We start from the raw sequence: 20,619 nt of genomic DNA, 5'->3' as shown, positions 1-20,619 counted from the left end.
AGCTTTCTTTTCTGTTTCATTTCTGATTTCCAGTGTCTGAACTGAACCCAGCCAGAGTCAGCACCTTCAGGAGAGAGAGAGGAACCAGTGAGTGTGGAACTGAACCCAGCCAGAGTCAGCACCTTCAGGAGAGAGAGAGAGGAACCAGTGAGTGTGGAACTGAACCCAGCCAGAGTCAGCACCTTCAGGAGAGAGAGAGAGGAACCAGTGAGTGTGGAACTGAACCCAGCCAGAGCCAGCACCTTCAGGGGAGAGAGAGAGGAACCAGTGAGTGTGGAACTGAACCCAGCCAGAGTCAGCACCTTCAGGAGAGAGAGGTAACTAATCTAAACCCTGTGTCTAAAAACAGAGGTAGACAGGAAAGAGGGAACCAATGAGCAGTGAGCCGAATGTCAGTCGTAGGGCAGTTGCTGGAGTCCATTATCAAGTATTTGGAAAGCAGTGTTATAATCAGATAAAGTCAGCATGGATTTACAAAAGGGAAATCATGCTTGAGAAAACTATTGGAATTCTTTGAGGATATAACTACTAGAGTTGACCAGGGAGAACCTGTGGATATGTTTTTTCAGAATTTCAGAAGGCTTTTGACAAGATCTCACATAATGCTTTAAAGGTTAAAGTTTGATTATTAGTGTCACAAGTAGGTTTACATTAACACTGCAATGAAGTTATTGTGAAAATCCCCCAGTAGCCACACTCTGCCGCGTGTCCAGGTAGACTGAGGGAGAATTTAGTACGGCCAGTGCACCAAAGCAGCACATCTTTTCAGACTGTGGGAGGAAATCGGAGAGAAAACCCATGCAGACATGGGGGGAATGTGCAGACTCCACACAGACAGTGACCCAAGTCGGGAATCGAACCCAGGTCCCTGGTGCTGTGATACAGCAGTGATAACCAGTGTGCTGCCCTTCTACTGTGTAAAGTTAAAGTACATGGGATTGTGTGTAGCATCTTGAGATGGATAGAAAGCTGGTTAGCAGACAGGAAAGAAAGAGATGACATAAATGGGTCTTTTTCCAATTGGAAGGCAGTGATTAGTGGGGTGCCACAGGGATCTGTGCTAGGACCCCAACTGTTCATATTATATATTAATAGTTTGGACACGGGAACTAAATGTTTAATCTCCAAATATGTAGATGATACAATATTGGGTGGGAGGGTGAGCTGTGAGGGGGATGCAGAGATCCTTCAGTCTGATTTGGACAGGCTGAGTGTGTGGGATCTGCATGGCAGATGCAGTATAATGTGGATAAATATGCAGTGATCACTTCATTATCCACTTCAGTCGCAAAAATAGGAAGGCAGATTATTATTTGAATGGGTGTAAATTAAGAGAGCTGGATACTCAGCAAGATCTAGATGTTCTTGTGCATCAGTCAGTAAAATCATGTTGAAGCTGTATAAGACTTTGGTTAGGCTGCATTTGGAGTGTTGTGTATAATTCCGGGTGCCACACTTCCAGAAGGATGTTGATGCATTGGAAAGGGTGCAGAAGAGATTTTCCAGGATGTTGCCTGGTTTGGAGGATATGGACGAGAAAGAAAGGTTGAACAAACTTGGATTGTTTTCTTTGGAGCATCGGAGGAGCAGGGGGGACCTGAGAGAGGTTTACAAGATTATGACAGGCTTGGATAGAGTGGATTGTCACAGTCTTTTCCCGAGGGTCAAAGGATCAAATACTCAGGACAAAGGTGAGAGTGAGAGAAGGAAAGTTTAAAAGAGATGTAAGGGGTAAGTTTTTCAGACAGAGAGTGGGGAATGCCTGGAACGTACTGCCGGAGGAAATAGTGGAAGCAGATTCTGTAACAACGTTTAAGAGGCATCTGGATAGATCCATGAATCAGCAGGAACACAGGGATATGGACCACATCGAGGCAATAAAATATTAGATTAGAAAGGTGTAATAAGTCTGCAGAGGGAGAAGTTCCTTCACCAAATCCCCTTTATTTACACCTCTAACAGCAGTACACAGAGCGCTAACAGTTTATCTCCGGGGGTGTCAGAGGAACGGGCACTCCCGATTAAGTACAAGGCAAAGACTCCCTGATTGGCCCATCAATTGGATCCTTAATCAGGGAGTTCATGCTCCAATCGCCAACCTCAATGGCCTGATTGAAGTCATTACAAGAGGCATCTGCGTCGGCACAGACTGGGTGGGAAGAGGGTCTGTTCCTGGGCTGTACTGTTCTTTGTTCAGTCCCTGAAAGTAAGTGCGGAGATACAGCAGACAAAAACGTGGCAAATGGTATGTTGGCCTTGGGAGCGAGAGGATTTCTGTCTAGGAATAGGGATGTTTTACTGCTGTTGTATAGGGCAATGATGAGGCCACACCTGGAGTATTGTGTGTAGTATTGGTGTCCTTATCTGAGGAAGGATGTCCTTGCTGCAGGGGGAGTGCAGTGAAGGTTCACCAGGTTAATTCCTGGGATGGCCTGTGTGTCGTATGAGGAAAGATGAAGTCAGTTAGGATTATGTTCACTGGAGTTTAGAAGATTGAGAGGGGGCTCATAGGAAGTTATAAAATTCTAACAGGACTGGAAAGGGGAGATTCAGGAAGAATGTTACTGATATCCTTTGTGTAAGGATAAGGGATGAATGTTTAGGACTGAGGTGAGGAGAAATTTCTTCACCAGAGAGTGGTGAATCTGTGGAAATCGCGAATGCAGAAAGAAGTTGAGGCCAAAATGTGTGATGTCATTGATTAGGGGAGGCAGTGGTGTCATGGGCTCGTAACCCAGAGACTCTGGTAATGCTCTAGGAACCTGGGTTCAAAACCCAACAGGGCAGATGATGAAATGTGAATTCAATATGAATCTGCAATGAAAAATCTATTTGTTGCTTGTGATAAAACCCTATCTGGTTTACTAATGCCCTTTAGGGAAGGAAATCTGCTGGGCAGGAGTGTGTTTGAATTGTCAAGTCTAGAGATAACAAAAGTATGGATGAGGGTTTCAGGTACGGGTGAGTTGAGGTATTACAAACAATGTGTGATGTTACACAGCTGGAAATCGGTGATCTTGGTGAAGGAACAGATATGTGGTCAGAAACTCATTTCCGAGTCTGATGAGGTGCCAAGAATGAGGGTTTGTTTCAACCTTGGACAGTAACCAGTGGGAGAGATGGAGTCAGTGACTGGGAACAGAATTTGTGGTGGGAACACTGGTCTTCTGAATATTTAATTGGGGGAATTCTCTGCTGAACCAGTGTTAGAAGTTGGAGAAGGAGTTTAATAATTTAATGACAGGGGATTGGTTGTGAGAGGTGGGGTTGAGCTGGGTGTTATCAGCATACATGTGAAAACTAACACTGTGCTTTCAGATAATGTCACTGAGGGGTAAGGTGTAGATGAAAAATAGGAGGGAGCCAAAGATTGATCCCAGGGCGATTTGGGTGGGAACAGATCAGGAGTGGGAAGAGAAACCATTGCAGGTGATATTCTGTATATGATCAGAAAGATAAGAATGGAACCAGGTGAGTGCAGTCTTACCCAGCTGAATGTCCACGCCTTTGACATGGTTGACTGCACCATCCTGCTCCAATACCTTCCCACTGTCAGGTCAGTGTGCACAGCAGATGAAGATGTTAATGTACCTGACATCCGGGAAAAACTGATGATGAATAAAGGGCTGGGCCTCAGTAAATGAGTGTAGAGAAGGCTGGAATTCTCAATCATCTTCATCTCGAGCAGCAGCTCCTCCATCTCAATGTGTGTGGTGAGATCAGGCCATTCTGCTCAGTCAGGAACACCCAGACTGACTGTAAGAGAGAGAGAGGCTGTAATTAGAACCAAACAATAAGGGAGATCCACTTAGAGTAACCAAGGCCCACCCCCAAAAGACAGGAAGATCACAGCATCTAACCACAGCCTCTGCAAAGTGAGGTGCTGTAAAACCCTGTGTGACACTGAGCCCCCACCCAAAGCACAGGAAGATCCCAGTTTCTGTGCTGATTTGGTCTGATTCCACCAGGTTTGCAGCATGAAGACTGGGGAACTGCAGCAATACATGTTTACACAGGAAGCTGCCATTGGAAAGACTAAGCTGCGGATTTATAGAATCCACAGGGCAGAAGGCGATCATTCGGCCCATCGAGTCTGCACCAACCACAATCCCACCCAAGTCCTATCTCCATAATCCCATGCATTTACCCTGGTTGGTGCCCCTGGAAACGACAAGGGGCAATTTAGCCCGGCCAATCCACCCAACCCGCACATCTTTGGGCTGTGGGAGGATCCCGGAGGAAACCCACGGGGAGACCGTGCAAACTCCCCACAGTCAGTGACCCAAACCGGGAATCGAACCCGGCTCCCTGGCGCTGTGAGGCAGCGGTGAGAACCACTGTGCCACCGGGCCGCCCCATTTCCAGCCGGGCGGGACGGGATTCCCGCTCCCAAAACCCTTCCCCCATCCGGAGCCCCGCCGCGGGCTCAGGATCCGGGCCCGGGGACTGAAGCCACTGGCGGGACATTCGCTGCCGCTCCGCGCGGTGTCTGATTGGCCCAGGGGAAATCCCCGCCCACGGCCTGTGACCGGCAGCTGGGAAACCAATCGGGAATCGCCGCATCACCGTTATCCAATGGCCGCTCTCCTCTGGTTGAGTGACAGCTACTTGATCCAATCCAAGAGCTCCATAGTCTGAAGTGCGAGACCGTTGAAAATGAAGCTGCCAATTGTAACCAATCGCAGACCGCGTTGCTACACACGCCCTCTATGTGATTGACATCTTCTTTAGCCAATCGGAACGCAGTGACCATTCGTAATGCGCCGCGACTGCGCGACTCACGCAACGTCACTCCCAGCCCAGCGTCATTGCGTCATTCAATTCGATCCTGAGCTGAAACCAATGAGAAATCAAAGCGCTGGAGACGTACAGAATCCTTAAAGTGGAACCGCACAGATAATTATAGTTGTACAATTATAATTCGTTGATGGCAGTTAAAGCGGAGAAAGGACTGCCGAAAGTCACAGAATGCAAAATGTGAAACCCGCGGGATGGGAATTAGGAATTAAATTAAGCGGACAGGCGACAAAAATGACCGAGGGGAAAGTAAGCTGGAATCAGGGGAGATTAGAGAGGGAATTCCAGAGCTGAGACCCAGAGAGCTGAAAAACTATAATCACTGCTGGAGTGAACCAAATCAGAGATGCTCACGAAGGCAGAGTCAGAGGAGCTCAGATATCTCAGAGAATTGTTAGGCTGGAGATGACGAAAGGCAGGAAGAGCTGAGGACATGGAGGGATTTGGAAACATGGATAAGAATATTAAAACTGAGGCATTGCTTAACCACGAGTCAGTGTTTGTCACTGAGCACAGGGTTGATGCATTAAGGGTATTTGGAGTGAACTCTGATTTAATGACGAGAAATCAATTAGCAGCTTCCTGGACACAGCAGCACAATAAATCGGATCAGAAGTGAACGACATGGCCCCTCAAGCCTGCTGCTTCATTCAATGGGATCATGCTTTCGATTCCCAAACCACAGAATCGTTACAATGCAGTAACAGTCCATTCGGCCCATCAGGTTTGCACTGCATTATTGAAGCTGCACGCTATCTAATCCCACTCTCCCGCCTCATCACCCCAGAGACCCGGGTTTGGTCCTGGCCATTGCTGACTGTGCTGATTTTGCACATTCTCCCCCAGAGATTCCTCTAGTTGCTCTGGTTTGTTTCCATGGTTCAAAGATGTGAAGGTTAGATGGATTGGCCATGTTAAATGTTCCTTCAGTTTCCAAAGATGTGTACAATAGGCACTGAATCGGTTTAATATCGGTTCAATTCACTGAATCGGTGGCGACTAGAATAACAATGCAGATTATCAATTTGAATTATTCAAAATCATAGAATGGAGCATCCATTGTGAATGAAAGGAAACTTTAAACTGTGCAGCTGTGCTGTGCTTCAGGAGCTGGTTTTACACAAATCTCCATTCTTCAAAAATGTTGCCTCACCTGCTGAGCATTTCCAGCATTTTCTGTTTGTGTTTCAGGTTTGCAGCTTCCAGCTTTGTGTTGTGTTCTGTGCAAATGTTTTACAGGGAACAGGTTCTGATCAGCCCTGTGACAGATGGAGTAGAATGTGTCTCCCGGCATATCAAGCCTTTGAGATTTGACTCCAAGCGATTCAGGAGAATGAGGAAGAGAGAGAGGGAGGATCAGTCTGTGATGGACACATTTCCTGTATAAAGGTGTGTATTTCCACAGCTCTCTCAACAGAAATAAGATGTTCCAACACGAGTTGCAATCAATGAAGTTCTTCTTACAAGTTCTTGACGTTTAAACTATGAGATTGTTGAACTTACCGATAGTTTCTACATTGTCAAAAATCCATATATGGACAAGTAAAGTAAGAACCCCCGGCACGTGGCTCTGTGGCGCAATGGAAAGCGCGTTCGCCTTCTAAATAATGGCAAATTAGCCATTCAAAGGTTGTGGGTTCGAGTCCCACCAGAGTCGGATTTTTGATCAGATTCGTAGCAAACAGTTTGCTGCTTCATTGATGTGATTCAGCTTCGGCACCGACATTTCCTGCTTTGCCATCTCTCCATGCTGTTTCTGTTAACCCGGCTCCCAGGGAAACCACTGACTCGAGAATAAATCACAAACCCCGGTTTAATACAACATTGAGTGTTTGGGTTAGAAATAGTAACATCATTTTCAATTCGAGATTTCACTCCTTTTGGAAGATAAAAAAAAGGTTTAAGAACACACACACAACAACAGCAATTTATAAATCAAAAAATAAATATCCGTGCCCTGCAATGTAGGGCAATGTATTCTGATGTGTCTGCTGCGCTTGTCCTTCCAGGCTGTCGTAGTCATGGGTTTGGAAGCTGCTGGAAAAGGAGCCTTGCTGAGTTGCTGCATCGTGTAGATGGTGCACACTGCTATCATTGTGTGCGGGAGTGGAGGGAGTGATTTTTTATGTGTGGGAAGCGAATGAAGTGGGATGCTTTGTCCTGGATGGTGCTAACCTTCTGCAGTTCTGTTCAATCTATATTGATCCAGGCAAATTAACACAGGAAACCAAGTGATCTGGTTTACTCCCACAGTTCAAAGATGAGCAAGTTGGGTGGATTGGCCATGCTGGATTGCCCCTTGGTTCCCCAAGGCGTTTGTATAGGGAGATTACCGGGGTGGATGTGTGGCGCCGCGGGGATAGGCCCAGTGTGCGATTCTCTGTTGGAGAGTCGGTACAAACTCGATGGGCAGAATGGTTTCCTTCAGCACTGTTGGGATTGTGTGACTCTAAGGCCATTCGACTGTGTTAGAAATTCCCTGAGGAAAAAAATGGAAAGCTGTATTTTTGCATTTACAACATTAGATTTATTGCAGATTTTGTTTTTTCTGCAAATGGTGAAAATACCCGGATCGTGTAAATAAATAGTAGAGATATTTGTGGGGAGTCTCGAAATATGTTTAATCTTTATAAATTATACACTGTAAAGGGAAAGTCAATACTGATTAGCAAGGATGGGATATTGTGACTTGTACAATTGCACTGATCACTTGAAAGGCCTCAAAGTTCTCGCTGGGATTTGAAACTGGGATCTCCTGCTTACAGTGTTTGTGCATTGCTCTGTTTGCTCAAGTCAACGCAAACCCAATTCCCGCTCTACCTGTTCCTTACCCGAAGGTGCTAAGATTGAGAGATCTGAGCAATGTGAACACTGCAATTGAAGGGTTACATCCTGGCGATAGGGATATTTCTCCACAGCTGCTTTCGGAGCTGCTGAATATTTCCAGCATTTTCTCTCTCTGATTTTGTGCTTTCATTGCAGGGGTTCATTTACCGACAACCCAAAACTTATCTCTTGGACGCAGCACCAGACAGAGCTTTTCTGTGATCTTCACACAGACAAGTTCACTTTTCACTTCCCTGCTTTAAAACCGTCTGTTTTCACACTGAGCACCCTGCGGCATTGCCTTCAAACCTCACCCCACCCTCCACCCCCACACCAGAGTCTCAGTGGTACAAGTGTATCTGAGGAATTCACAAAGACAAGGGATCACAGTGTTTATGAGGGAACATAAAGGACTAATTCATGATCAGTCAAACAGATTGATCATGTGAGAGTCTCTCTCTCTCTCTCTCTCTCTCTCTCTCACACACACACACACACACACACACACACCACCACCACCACCATGGCAGATGGCGAAATTTGACATCAATAAAGACATTTGGAATTAAAAGTCCAATTCCCTCGCCCGTTAACTGAAATCCACTATTTCTTCCAAACAGCTTTCTCAGAATTACTTTCCTTGTAACTTTGTTCATTTAATTCTCACTTATCTCATTTTTTTCGGTCAGAACTGTTCCACAATGTATGTTTGATCTGGATAAATTGTCAATGTTCCAAACGAGGACAAAATGCTTTGCATCAATCGGCTAATTGAAATTCTGTGGCAGGAATTCTAATCTCCTCAGGAAGAGGTTTAATGATGAGCTGAAAGAACTGTTTTTGTTTACAGGGATGAAAGGTGATGTCACTGGGCTGGTAATCCAGAGGCCCGCGCTAATCTTTGGGGACACGGAGTAAATCCCACCACGGCAGCTGGTGAAATTCAAATTCACTGATTTAACACATAGGCCCATGGATAGAAAACAGAAACAGGAGGAGGCCATTCTGCCTTAACAATGCTGGAATTGAAAGCAAGCCTCAGAAATGGCGGCCTTGAAATTTCCGTTGATTCTTTTCCACAGAAAACATCTTCACAGAACAACAGAGAACATTTCACACAAAAGAAAAAAAAAACTTCTGCTCGAGACGGATGATATTTACAAACCGGGAACACATTTACACAACAGGGAAAAATTTGTCAGAACCACAGTGAAGATCTGTCAACGGGAGAGTCACAGTTCCAAACAGAGAGAACAGTTACACAGCAGAGAGCACAGTTACACAACACAACATACATTTCAAAACAGGGCCTATCTTTGTGTAACAGAAAGTCCCTTTTCATACTTAATCAGTTTCTCCATCTCAGTGTCTTGCCGGTTTGCTCGAATATTTTCTGCCTCTCATTGTGAGTGTTTCCTAATAGTTTTTTACTGCTTTTCTGCGTGTTTTTCTCTGTCTGTTACATTCGGGGTGATGTTAAGTGTTATTATCCAGCCAGGGTGAGCTTCCCAGGGTTTTGTTTGTAACAAAAAGAGACGGTGAATAGATTCCTGGCTCGCGGGCAGCAGTAATAAGCAGGGAGGGATTGACTTTGGGAGCAGAGTGGCGCAGCGGAAGCGTGCTGGGCCCATAACCCAGAGCGCGATGGATCGAAGCCATCCTTTGCTATCACCGACTCACTCCATCAAATAGAAACAGTGATGGTCTTAGTTTTCATTAATGAGTAGCCCAGAGCATTTGTCTCCATTGGTTGGACAGTTTATTCAGCCAACAGCGCGGGATCAATTCCCGGTTCAGTTGAGATTGATCATGAAGTCTCCGCCTTCTCAGTCTTGCTCCTCTCCTGAGGTGTGAATCCTCTGGTTAAATGATAGCCAGTCAGCTCTCCCCATTGATGGCTCCCAGAAACAACTGGGACTGTGAACCTTGCTCGAACTTTACCGACAATGGACAAATCATATTCCTCACACATTGTTCAAATAAGGAAGTTTATTAAAAATAACTAAGCATGCGAATCGGGTCATCCCTAAATTTCATTTCTATCCCAGATTTGGAATTTGTCATTTCAGGAACAATCGCAAACAACCAAAATCCAAACAGCGACACAGAAAAGCTCCATGATTCGGACACACAGCCCTCTACTGGGAGGTCAGACTCTCTCCTGTTGCTCCACAAACTCACAGCACTTGCTCTGTTTTACATCAGGGTCATGTTCGGAGAATTCAAAACCAACCCGGGAGCAGAGAGGTGAACTGTCTCTCTCTTTACTTTCTCTGGATTTACATCAAATGGAAAAGTAACAACGAATCAAGAGAAAGCAGAAAGGCAACGTTATCCTGCGGGAGAAATGTGTTCTTTGTTACGGATGTTAAAACACAAGAGGTGGTCTAGGGAGCAGCGGCTGCATGATGAGGTGGCCGAGTGGTTAAGGCGATGGACTGCTAATCCATTGTGCTCTGCACGCGTGGGTTCGAATCCCATCCTCGTCGGTGGTGTATTTGTTCTGTCTCCTTATTGCCGGGGAACTGATGATTCGCTCAGTGTTTTGAGTTTCACGGAACCAAGATGAAGTTTGGACACACGGGCTTGAGGGGTGAATGTTCCAGAACAATTCCACATTCCCATATTTCTCATCCCATGAGAAACTGGAGCTGACGATCGATTCAAGTCAGGACCCCAGTTTTGGACAGGAGTTTGCCACCAGGTAAACATGTGGTTTCAGAAGATCCAAAGCAGACTCCAGCTTCATTTGCGGCCCGAATGGCAGATTTTGTCTTTCCAGAATCGGCAGCTCAGCCATGAAAATTAGCGCCGTATTAGCGGGATTGGCCATGCTAAATAGTCCCTCAGTGTCAGGGGGATTAGCACGGTAAATATGTGGGGTTATGAGGATACAGGCTGGGTGGGATTGTTGTCGGTGCAGGACCGACGGAAGTTCCGTAATTAAAACTAATGCAAATAACGATTACTTACTCAGAGCGGGCGATGGTGGTGTTGTGGTGAGTTTACCTGCCTTCTAAACTGTTGACTCCGGCTCGATTCCCGGCTATTGCACTGATAATTTATTTAGAACCTGATCGCGGCCTCTTGGACTTTAAACGGAGTGAACAAAAAACAGAGGCAGGCGCGCTGGAGTTGTTTCAGAGTAACTGAGACAGGCACATGAGTGGGTTGGAGATGGGAGGATATAGGAAATTGTTTTAAATAAGGTTCATTAGCATTGGGACGACCCTGGTAATGGAAAAGGATATGGGATGATAATAATGTTTTTTCTCTTTTCATTCACAGTTTTAAGTCGGTCCGCCTCGTGTCCAACGAGGGGCATACACGCGATGGGTCGTACTGGGGCTGCTCTTGGTTGTTCGGGATTGGCCTAGTGCTTCATGTCGTTAGTGTGTGCCTAAACTGGACCAGATACTGGGCAAGACGACAGCTCAGTGACTATCACTGATTGCTGTGCAGACACATGGATTTGGGCCGGTGTCTGTGGGAGTCTGCGCATTCTCCCCGTGCTTGCGTGGGTTTTCTCCGGGTGCTCCGGTTTCCTCCCACACCCCAAAGATGTGCTGTTAGCCTGATTGGCAGGAATAAATTGTCCCTAAATTAGTTTCCCTCAATGTGGATGGCCATAAAAACAATAGATAGGGGTCATGGGTGGAGGGGGAACTGGTAGTATTAAAATGGCGGCGCGGGCTCGTTGGGCCGAAGGGCCTGTTTCCGGGGCTGTTTCTGTTCTTTGTTCTTAAAATAACGGTAGCTGTAGTGTTGTGAGCGATGGTGGTATAGTGGTGAGCATAGCTGCCTTCCAAGCAATTAACCCGGGTTCGATTCCCGACCATCGCATTGATAATTTATTTACAACTTTATCCACTTCCTCCTGTGTTTTCAACCGACTGGACAAAACCAGGGCGAGCGCAACAGTTTACGATAATGAAATACAATAGCGATTTGTCTTTTTCTTTTTATTCGGAACTAATTTGTTTGTAATGAAAAATTACTGAGATACAAAAACAAGTCTCTGACCCAGTAAGTGAGTTCTCCGTCAGAGACAAAGATACAAAAGTAAAGGAACAAATTTCAGCTCACACACTGAGCTTTGTACAATAACGGTGCCTGATGAAGTTAGTATGAACGCTACTGAGGTGATTATATTAGCTCGACCACCCGTGAAGCTGCGATGGCCGAGTGGTTAAGGCGTTGGATTAGAAATCCAATGGGGTTTCCCCGCGCAGGTTCGAGTCCTGCTCGCAGCGATTATCATTGAAAGTGTTTGCTTCCGGCAGCCCCAGAGCCGGGACTCCTTCTGGTATTTTGGTGCCAAGTATGTGGATCACCATCATGCTTTCAGCTCCATGGCTCCGGGCCGAGTGCAGGAAGGTGAGCTTGAAGAGGACACCTGGGTGCCCTCGGGCTGGCATGGACAAGATAAGCCGAATGATTCAGTGCTGTTCCCTTTCTCTGGTTCCATGAGGGAAATCAGAATGTGAGCAGATTGAAAAACAACAGCATCAGGAGCGCAAGGACAAAACAAGGTCTCATTTCAGAGGAAGATTCTTATGGAATGAAACACAGAACATAAGAAATAAATTTCATCAGAATACACTGAATGAGAATTTCAAAATGCTGCTTGGATGATATGACATCGTGTTCATTCAAACACATTGCTGCAAGCTGGTCATTATTGGGCGTTAGGAACTCCTGGTTATAGCAGATTGGGAATGGAAGGAGCAGCTTCACATCTGCACATTGACAGGTCAAACTGTGTCTCAGATTGACAGCTCCCAGGACAGGTTTTCCTCTCCTCTCGCTCTGTGCTGTGGATTCTCGGGGATTAGTTGGAGTTTCCCAGCTCAGTAACTGTGAAAGCCTCTGAGGCCGGCGATGCTCACAGTGTCTGTTCCCCAGATTCAGGGGGCTGCAGCCAATCAGAGCCGTGCCTGGGTTAACCCAGAGCTGGTTCAAATGGTGATATTGTTCACAAGCTGAATTCTATTTGATCAGATGTAGATACAGATTGTGTGCACTCAGTCACTAAACAACAAGATCCCACCTTCATATAGAGTTGATGAGAGGGGATGGAGGGATAGAGTGAGTTGGAGCAGTGAGACACAGACCGCCAGATAATGCCTCAGTGACAGAAATCCTTGTAAATTCCGGCTTTATCCAGAGAGATTCTCTTGGAGAAACAGAAGCTGCAGTCTCAGCTCTCATACGAACATAAGAACTAGGAGCAGGAATAGGCTCCCCCTTCAAAACCATCATGGCTGATCTTTTTGTGGTCTCAGTTCCATTTACCCACCCGCTCACCCTTAATTCCGTTTTTGTTCAAAAATTTATCTATTCTTGCCACAAAAACATTTAGTGAGGTAGCCTCAACTGCTTCACTGGATACAGAATTCCTCAGATTCACAACCCTTTGTGTCAAAAAGTTCCTCCTCAGCTCAGTCCTAAATCCGCTTCCCCTTATTTTGAGGCTACCCTGCACCACCTCCCCCGTCCTCCGCCGCCCCCACCCGCCCAGTTCTAGTTTCACCCGCCAATGGAAACAACTTCCCTGCTTCTATCTTATCTATTCCCTTCATAATTTTATATGGTTCGATAAGATTTCCCCTCATTCTTCTGAACTCCAATGAGTATACCTCCAGTCTATTCAGTTTCTCCTTTATGCCAACACTCTCATCTATGGAATCAACCTAGTGAGTCTCCTCTGCACTCCCTCCAGTGCAAGTATATCCTTTCTCAAGTACACGTTACCCCACAGCACCTGCAAACCAACTCCTTGAGATTCCTGCACAAGGATACCCAGGTCCCTTTGAAGAGCAGCATGCTGCAATGTTTTCCTATTTAAATAATAGTCCATTTTGCTGTTATTCCTACCAAAATGGATGATATCAGATTTACCAACATCGTACTCAATCTGCCAGACCCTTGCCCACTCACTTAGATTATCTATATCTCTTTGCAGACTTTCAGCATCCTCTGCACACTTTGCTCTTCCACCCATCTTAGTGTCATCCGTGAATTTTGACATATTCACAGGACTCCGACTCATATTGTAGCAGAGACACGTTATTAATCCCACACTCAGAAACAATGCTGCATTTTGACAGAAGAGATGGGGAGAGGCAAGAAAAAAAAGGTCCAGTTCTAAACAGTGTGTAAGCTCAGAGGGGCCTAAGGTTCAGAGAGATCTTTGAGAGTGAGATGACATTTTCAACATGTCGTTCGGAAAGCGGATTGGATCCTTGGCTTCATAAGTGGAGGCGATGTTTATGCATAGAATCTCTGCATTGGAAAAGGAAGCCATTTGGCCCATCGAGTCTGCAATAACTTTCTGAAAGAACATGTTTGGTACAATTTTACCTGGCTAATCCCCAGAACCTATACATCCTGGGACACTGAGGGACAATTTAACATGGCCAATGCACCTAACCAGCATGCGATTGGAATGTGGGAGGAAACTGGAGCACCCAGAGGAAACACATGTAGGCACAAGGAGAACGGGCAAACTCCACACACCCAAGGCCCGAATCAAACACGGGCACCAGTGCTAACCACTGTGCCGCTTTGCCGCCCTATTTAATAAAAATATGCTTCATTGTTTTATATTTCGTTTTGCCTTAATTGCTCGTGGCTGGATTCAGGGACAGATATTGAGGATTTGAGGTAAGATGTGGAGGCACGCGATCGCTGACAGACTTTCCGACTGAAATCTTGTATTTAAAGAAACCGTTATCTTGAAATCTAACTTTGGGGCTCAGCAGGGGAATTGGGTGTGTTCTTTGATTGAAAAATCGTTTCATTTTATACAAGAGAGACTCGGAGATCTCATGATCAGAACAGACACACAAACACAGTTGGATTAGTCTGACCCGCCCGCTCCTTTCATACACTCTCTCTTCCACAATATTCACATCTACACATTCACAGGACAAAACTTTCACCAAATGGAAGGTCCGAGGACGGAAATTGTCCTTCTCCCGGCCTTTGCTCCGGATTCCATCGGGTTAGTTAGAGTTTTTCACCTCAGTAACTGTTAAACACTCTGAGGGCCGCTCGCCGCAGATTGTCTTTCAATTCATTCATGGAATGTGGGTGTCTCTGTCTGGGTCAGCATTTATTACCCATCCCTAATTACCCTTGGGAAGGTTGTGGTGAGCTGCCTTTTTGAAATGCTGAAGTATATGTGATGTAGGATCACACCTGTTAACCAGATTCTGTGGCAATTGGACAGTGAGCCACAGATGCTGCATCCAGGTGCTGTTGGTCAGATTCCGTGGCAAGACCCAATCATGTCTGTCCACCACCGCATCCCCCGCGCCCCCCCACCTTCCCCCCAACCGCCCTCCAATTATTATAGTGATTGCAAATATCATTGTGTTTCTTTAGGGTCAATATACAAAGTATTTGTTCTCAGAATCTCTAAATTCTCCAAAACCAACATGCTGAGCCAATCAAAAACATAAAGGAACTTGGGAGTCCTTGTTCAAGATTCTCTTAAGGTTAACGAGCAGATTCAGTCGGCAGTTAGGAAGGCAAATGCAATGTTAGCATTCATGTCGAGAGGGCTCGAATACAAGAGCGGGGATGTACTTCTGAGGCTGGATAAGGGTCTGGTCAGACCCCACCTGCAGTTTGTTTGAAGTTTTTGGCCACATATCTAAGGAAGGATCTGCTGGCATTGAAAAGGATGCAGAGGAGGTTCACGAGAATGTCGTATGAGGAACGGTTAAGGACTCTGTGTCTGCACTAGTTGGAGTTTAGAAGCATGGGGAGGGGGGTGGGTTGGAGTGGGGTATCTTATTGAAACGTACAGGACACTGCGAGGCGTGGATAGAGTAGACACGGAGAGGATGTTTCCACTAGTAGGAGATACCAGAACCAGACAGGGCACAACCTCAGGCTAAAGGGACGATACTTTCAAACAGGGATGAGGAGGAATTTTTTCAGCCAGAGAGTTGTTCATCTGTGGAACTGTTTGCCACTGAAGGCTGTGGAGGCCAGGTCACTGAGTGTCATTAAGACAGAGACAGATCAGTTTTTGATTAATAAAGAGATCAGGGTTAGTGAGAAAAGGAGAATGGGGATGAGAAAACTATCAGCATGATTGAATGGCGGAGCAGACTCAATGGACCGAGTGGGATAATTCTGATCCTGCGTCTTATGGTCTTATGGTGATTCACTCAACTTTTCCAAATCACTCTGTCGGATATGGTGTAAGGTGGCATTGAGAGAATGGGATGGAGAGAGAATGCGGTGACTGCAGTCTGACTCTGATTCTTCAAACCAGTTAGTGCCCCCTTGTAGAAAGTGAATGTGTCTGAGAACAGGAGAAAAGCAGGTCGTGAGACAGGGATTTATTTTCTATAAAAAGTAAAACAAACTTCGAACCAGTCAGTGTCTGTCTGAGAACTGGAGGGGAGGGGAGGGGGTCTGTTCAAATAAAATTCACATCAATATTCTCATCATCCATGTGTGTCTGACGGAAAATCTAGTTTAAAATTGCTGTCCGTGGAAACTTTGTTCATATTTTTTCTAAAAGTTCTCAAAACTAATCAATGAATTCTCAGTCAGAAACAGTGGTAAAGAGGAAGCTGAACCTGTCCAGACAAGCCAAGTTCAGTTTACAAACTGCGTTATGGACACATCTCGTGTCTGATGAAATCAGCAACTCGGTTAGTTCCGTAATTATAACTAATGAAAATAACGACTCTTTAAGCCAAGCGAGTGTTGGTGATATCGCGGTGGGCAGAACTGCCTTTCAAGCATTTGGCACGGGTTCAATTCCCGGCGTCGCAATGGGAATTTATTTAGGAACTTATCCTCTTGTGTCTCGAAACATATGGACATAAAGTTCAAACGCAACATTTGATGGTAATGAAATGAAAATAAATGTTTTATATTTTTCCCCTAAAATTCGGAATCTATTTGCTTTTAATGAACATTTTTTCGAAACATAGAAACAAGTCTCTGAACTAATAAATGAGTTCTCATTCAGAGAGAAAGATACAAAATAAAAGATGAACACATTCAGCTCGCACACTGCTCTCTGCATCATTGCTATGTCTGATAAAGTTAGTAGAAATGTTACTGAGTAGGGGTAAATAAGTAGCTGCGATGGCCGAGTGGTTAAGGCGTTGGACTCGAAATCCAATGGGGTTTCCCCACGCAGGTTCGAACCCTGCTCGCAGCGAATCTGGTATAAAATGTTTAAAAGTCACAATTTGTCTAGAGGAGCAGCTGCTAAAATAAAATGTAACTTTCGGTGCTTCTCTTTTCAAGAAGTGGATTTGTGCTGTGGGCCGGGATGTACTCAGCTGGCGAACTGGGCCGAGTGTGCTGGAAATTCCATGAGAAAGATCATGACGAGAGAAGAAAGAGAAATAAAGCAGCATCAGGGGAACAAGGACAAAAGGAGGTCTCATATCAGAGGAAGATTCTTATGTAATTACTCACAGAACATAAAGATCATATTTCACGAGAATACAGTGAATGAATGAGAACTTCAAAATGCTGTTCAGATGGTATGAAATGGTGTTCATTCAAACACATTGCAAAAGCTGCTCATTACTGGGCGTAAGACATTCCTGGTTATAACAGCTTGAGAAAGGAGATTTCAGGTGGGAAAATAGGGAGGGATAATCGTTTTGGGAAACGAGATTTATTTGTAATCATAAGGAAGCAGGAAAAATTCCTGTTTAGAACCGCGTTAACATTCTTGTTGCTTTGAAGTAGGAGTGGGGACGGGATCCAGTTGTTGTGATCCATATTGTGATAAACAACCTTATCGCTGTGAAATCGATTCTAAACATGAAATGTTCACTGATTTCTCATGATTATTTAGAGTCCTTTTTGAGTAACGGTGGAAGACCGTGTAAAAGGACCTGTTTGGGGTTCATCAGCAACGAGGAAATATATTAAAGAACAGGCCCTCAGGGGTTACAATCTCTGGATTATTACCCGAGCCACATACAAATTGGCATTGGGGTGATTGACATAATGTAAAGTTCACTAGACTGAAGTCTGGAGCTGGGAGTGAAGTTACGAGGAGTGATTAGAAAAATGAGGGCCTTTTTCTCTGGGGTTTAATTACATTTTTCAGGATGTGATGGTGGGGGTAAAGAGAGCCGAATCATTTCTGCTGGTGGAGGCTGGGTGAACCCTGAGACCTGGTTTCGGGGGAGGATGGGTAGAGAGAAAGAGGGACAGAGTTTAACTCCCAGGAGAGAAGCTGAGTAACACTTGAGGCCACTCCAAGTTTTCGAATCTTGCCCTCACCCAAAAGGGAATCAGTGAATTGTTAACCCGGGATCGATATCTTCTTGTTAACAGTGGTTATTAAGGGTGACGGGGTAAAGGGGTGAAGGTGGAGATTGGAAACAAAGCCCCCTTCACCTTCCCGAATAACAGAGCAGGCTCGAGGGACTGAATGGACTCGTCCTACTCCCACCCCCTGTGAGCAGATATCCCAGAGCATTTTAGTGAGTGCAGAAGGTTACAGAGATAGGGAGGGTTGTAGTGGCTGGTGGTGGTAGGAGAGGGAAAATAGTTGTAATTGCTGGAGGAGGTTACAGGGAGAGGGAGGGGTGTAGGAGCTGGAGGTAATTATAGAGATAAGTAGGGTTGTAGTGAGTGGAAGGCTTTACAGAGATAGGGAGGTCCGTAGATGCTGGAGGAGGCTACTGACCTATATCTGGGTGGACAGGTTTCAATCTCAAACTTTGCCAAAGGTGCAAAACTTGAAAATATTCTGAACTTTAATAAGAAGGATATTGATAATCTTCAAGAAGATGTAGACAGGCGGGTGGAATGGACAGGCACGTGACAGATACAACTTAATTAACGTAAGGAAGTGTGAAGTGAGACATTTTGGTCCGAAGATCAAGGAAGACGATATAAAATAAAGCGTACACCTTTACCCTTCCTAATCCCCATTGCACCTTGACTACGCTGAGATGCCACAGTCTCTTCACCCATCTCAGAACTCATGAATATCCAACCTGAAGTCTGCATTTCACCGTCTACTTGTACAGTGATCATAAAACATTTGGCACTCCAACTTTCCTTGGCATCTTCTGAAACGATTCCCTGCTCCGTCTGACAACTTAGTCAATGTCGCATCTTCACTTAGTGCCCTGCCCACGGTAGGATTATCCTGTGCAGTCCCCATAGTGTTTCCCATACAACTTGCTCAGTTGTATTGCCCAGATTGCATACTGTTCCAAATTTTCGATTCTCCATTAATAATAAATGCATAATTCGACTTTACGTAGCAGAGTGGCGCAGCGGAAGCGTGCTGGGCCCATAACCCAGAGGTCGATGGATCGAAACCATTCTCTGCTATTTCGCTTTTAGCAACTGCAAAAAGAATTCCACGACGGCTCCTTCAAGATGATTTGACATTTCCATCCAGGGTGCAGTAACTTTCTTCCTCTTCTCGTTACTAGTTAACATTTGAATGAGTAACAGATCGCTGAAATGTCATTTACTCACAGACAGACACAAGCTGTAAATGTTGCAAAGATACACAAGTCTACGTTTTGGCTTGGAGCACAACTATAAGGTTCATGGTGGGAGATATAGGAGGGATGTCCGAGGTAGATTCTTCACTCAGAGAGTGGTTGGGGTGTGGAATACACTGCTGCTGTGATAGTGGAGTCGGACACTTTAGGAACTTTCAAGCGGTTATTGGATAGGCACATGGAGCACTCCAGAATGATAGGGAGTGGGGTAGGTTGATCTTGGGTTTGAACATAACTCGGCACAACATTGAGGGCCGAAGGGCCTGTACTGTTCTGTGTTCTATGTTCAAGAATCATCCCTTGAATAAACACTGCCACCTTTCAATGTTTAGCGGGTGAGTTTCATGAAGAGCTGAGTGCGATTCCCGCCTTTCTGCTTCTGTACAAATTTAGTCAAAGGAAAATTATACAAATATATCTTCAATTCTCCTTGTCTTTCACAAAGAACTGAGCGTGTGTTGGATACAGTTTCAACAGTAGCTTTAAAAAGATAGAGAATGGATTTACAAATTTAAAATCCAAGGGTGACATCAATGTCTGAAGTGATTTCCAGGCTGTGGCGACTAGAATAACAATGCACATTCTCAATTTCAATTGTTCAAAATCATCGAATGGAGCATCCACTGTGGATGAAAGGAAACTTTAAACTGTGCAGCTGTTCTGTGCTTCAGGAGCTGGTTTTACACAAATCTCCGTTAATGAGATGTTGCCTCACCTGCTGAGCATTTCCAGCATTATTTGTTTTTTTGTTTGTCAGATTTCCAGCTTCCAGCTTTGCGTTGTGCTCTGTGCAGGTGTTTAACTGGAACAGGGAACAGGTTCTGATCAGCCCCGTGACAGATAGAGTAGAATGTATCTCCCAACTATCAGGCCTGCGAGATGAGACTTCAAGCTGTACAGGGGAGTGAGGAAGAGAGATAAGGGAGCATCATTCTGTGAGGGACAGATTTCCTTTATAGAGGAGGAACAGGTCTGTATTTCCACAACTGTTTTAACAGACATCAGATGTCCCAACATGACTTGCGATCAATGAAGTCCTTCTTAACCTTTTAACTCTGAGATTATTGAATTTATCAATAGTTTCCACATTGTCAAAAATCCATCTAAGGACAAGTAAAGTAAAGTTTCAGCCTGTGTCTCTGTGTCGCGTTGGTCTTCCAAATGATGGTAATTCAGTCACTTAAAGGTGGTGAGTTTGAGTCCCACCACAATCGGATTATGGATCAGGTTAGTAACAAACCAGTTGCTGCTTCATTGATGTGATTCACCTTCGGCACCGACATTTCCTGCTGTGCCATCTCTCCATGCTGTTTCTGTTAACCCGGCTCCCAGGGAAACCACTGACTCGAGAATAAATCACAAACCTTTCTTAAAGTTTGACACAACGTTCGCTGGTCGGCTGAGAAATTGTAACATCTTTTTCAATTAGATATTTCATTTCTTTTGGAAGACAAATAAGATTAAGGAACGCAGA

At 45.1% G+C, this 20,619-nt stretch overlaps 5 non-coding genes across 5 annotated transcripts; all 5 read left to right on the top strand.

Moving 5' to 3' along the window:
• The first annotated feature begins 10,030 nt into the window (after positions 1-10,030).
• trnas-gcu (transfer RNA serine (anticodon GCU)) lies at positions 10,031-10,112 on the top strand. Its single transcript has one exon. It is a non-coding gene; the product is annotated as a tRNA-Ser (tRNA).
• A 1,282-nt stretch (positions 10,113-11,394) lies between these two features.
• On the top strand, positions 11,395-11,466 carry trnag-ucc (transfer RNA glycine (anticodon UCC)). Its single transcript has one exon. It is a non-coding gene; the product is annotated as a tRNA-Gly (tRNA).
• A 328-nt stretch (positions 11,467-11,794) lies between these two features.
• trnas-aga (transfer RNA serine (anticodon AGA)) lies at positions 11,795-11,876 on the top strand. The gene has a single exon. It is a non-coding gene; the product is annotated as a tRNA-Ser (tRNA).
• Positions 11,877-16,734: 4,858 nt separating this feature from the next.
• On the top strand, positions 16,735-16,816 carry trnas-cga (transfer RNA serine (anticodon CGA)). The gene has a single exon. It is a non-coding gene; the product is annotated as a tRNA-Ser (tRNA).
• A 2,078-nt stretch (positions 16,817-18,894) lies between these two features.
• trnam-cau (transfer RNA methionine (anticodon CAU)) lies at positions 18,895-18,966 on the top strand. The gene has a single exon. It is a non-coding gene; the product is annotated as a tRNA-Met (tRNA).
• The last annotated feature ends 1,653 nt before the right edge of the window (positions 18,967-20,619 follow it).

This window comes from Carcharhinus amblyrhynchos, unplaced genomic scaffold, assembly GCF_965287045.1.
Source record: "Carcharhinus amblyrhynchos unplaced genomic scaffold, sCarAmb.v2.hapA scaffold_42, whole genome shotgun sequence".
Lineage (NCBI taxonomy): Eukaryota > Metazoa > Chordata > Chondrichthyes > Carcharhiniformes > Carcharhinidae > Carcharhinus > Carcharhinus amblyrhynchos.
This window is presented reverse-complemented; position numbering and strand designations above follow the sequence as displayed.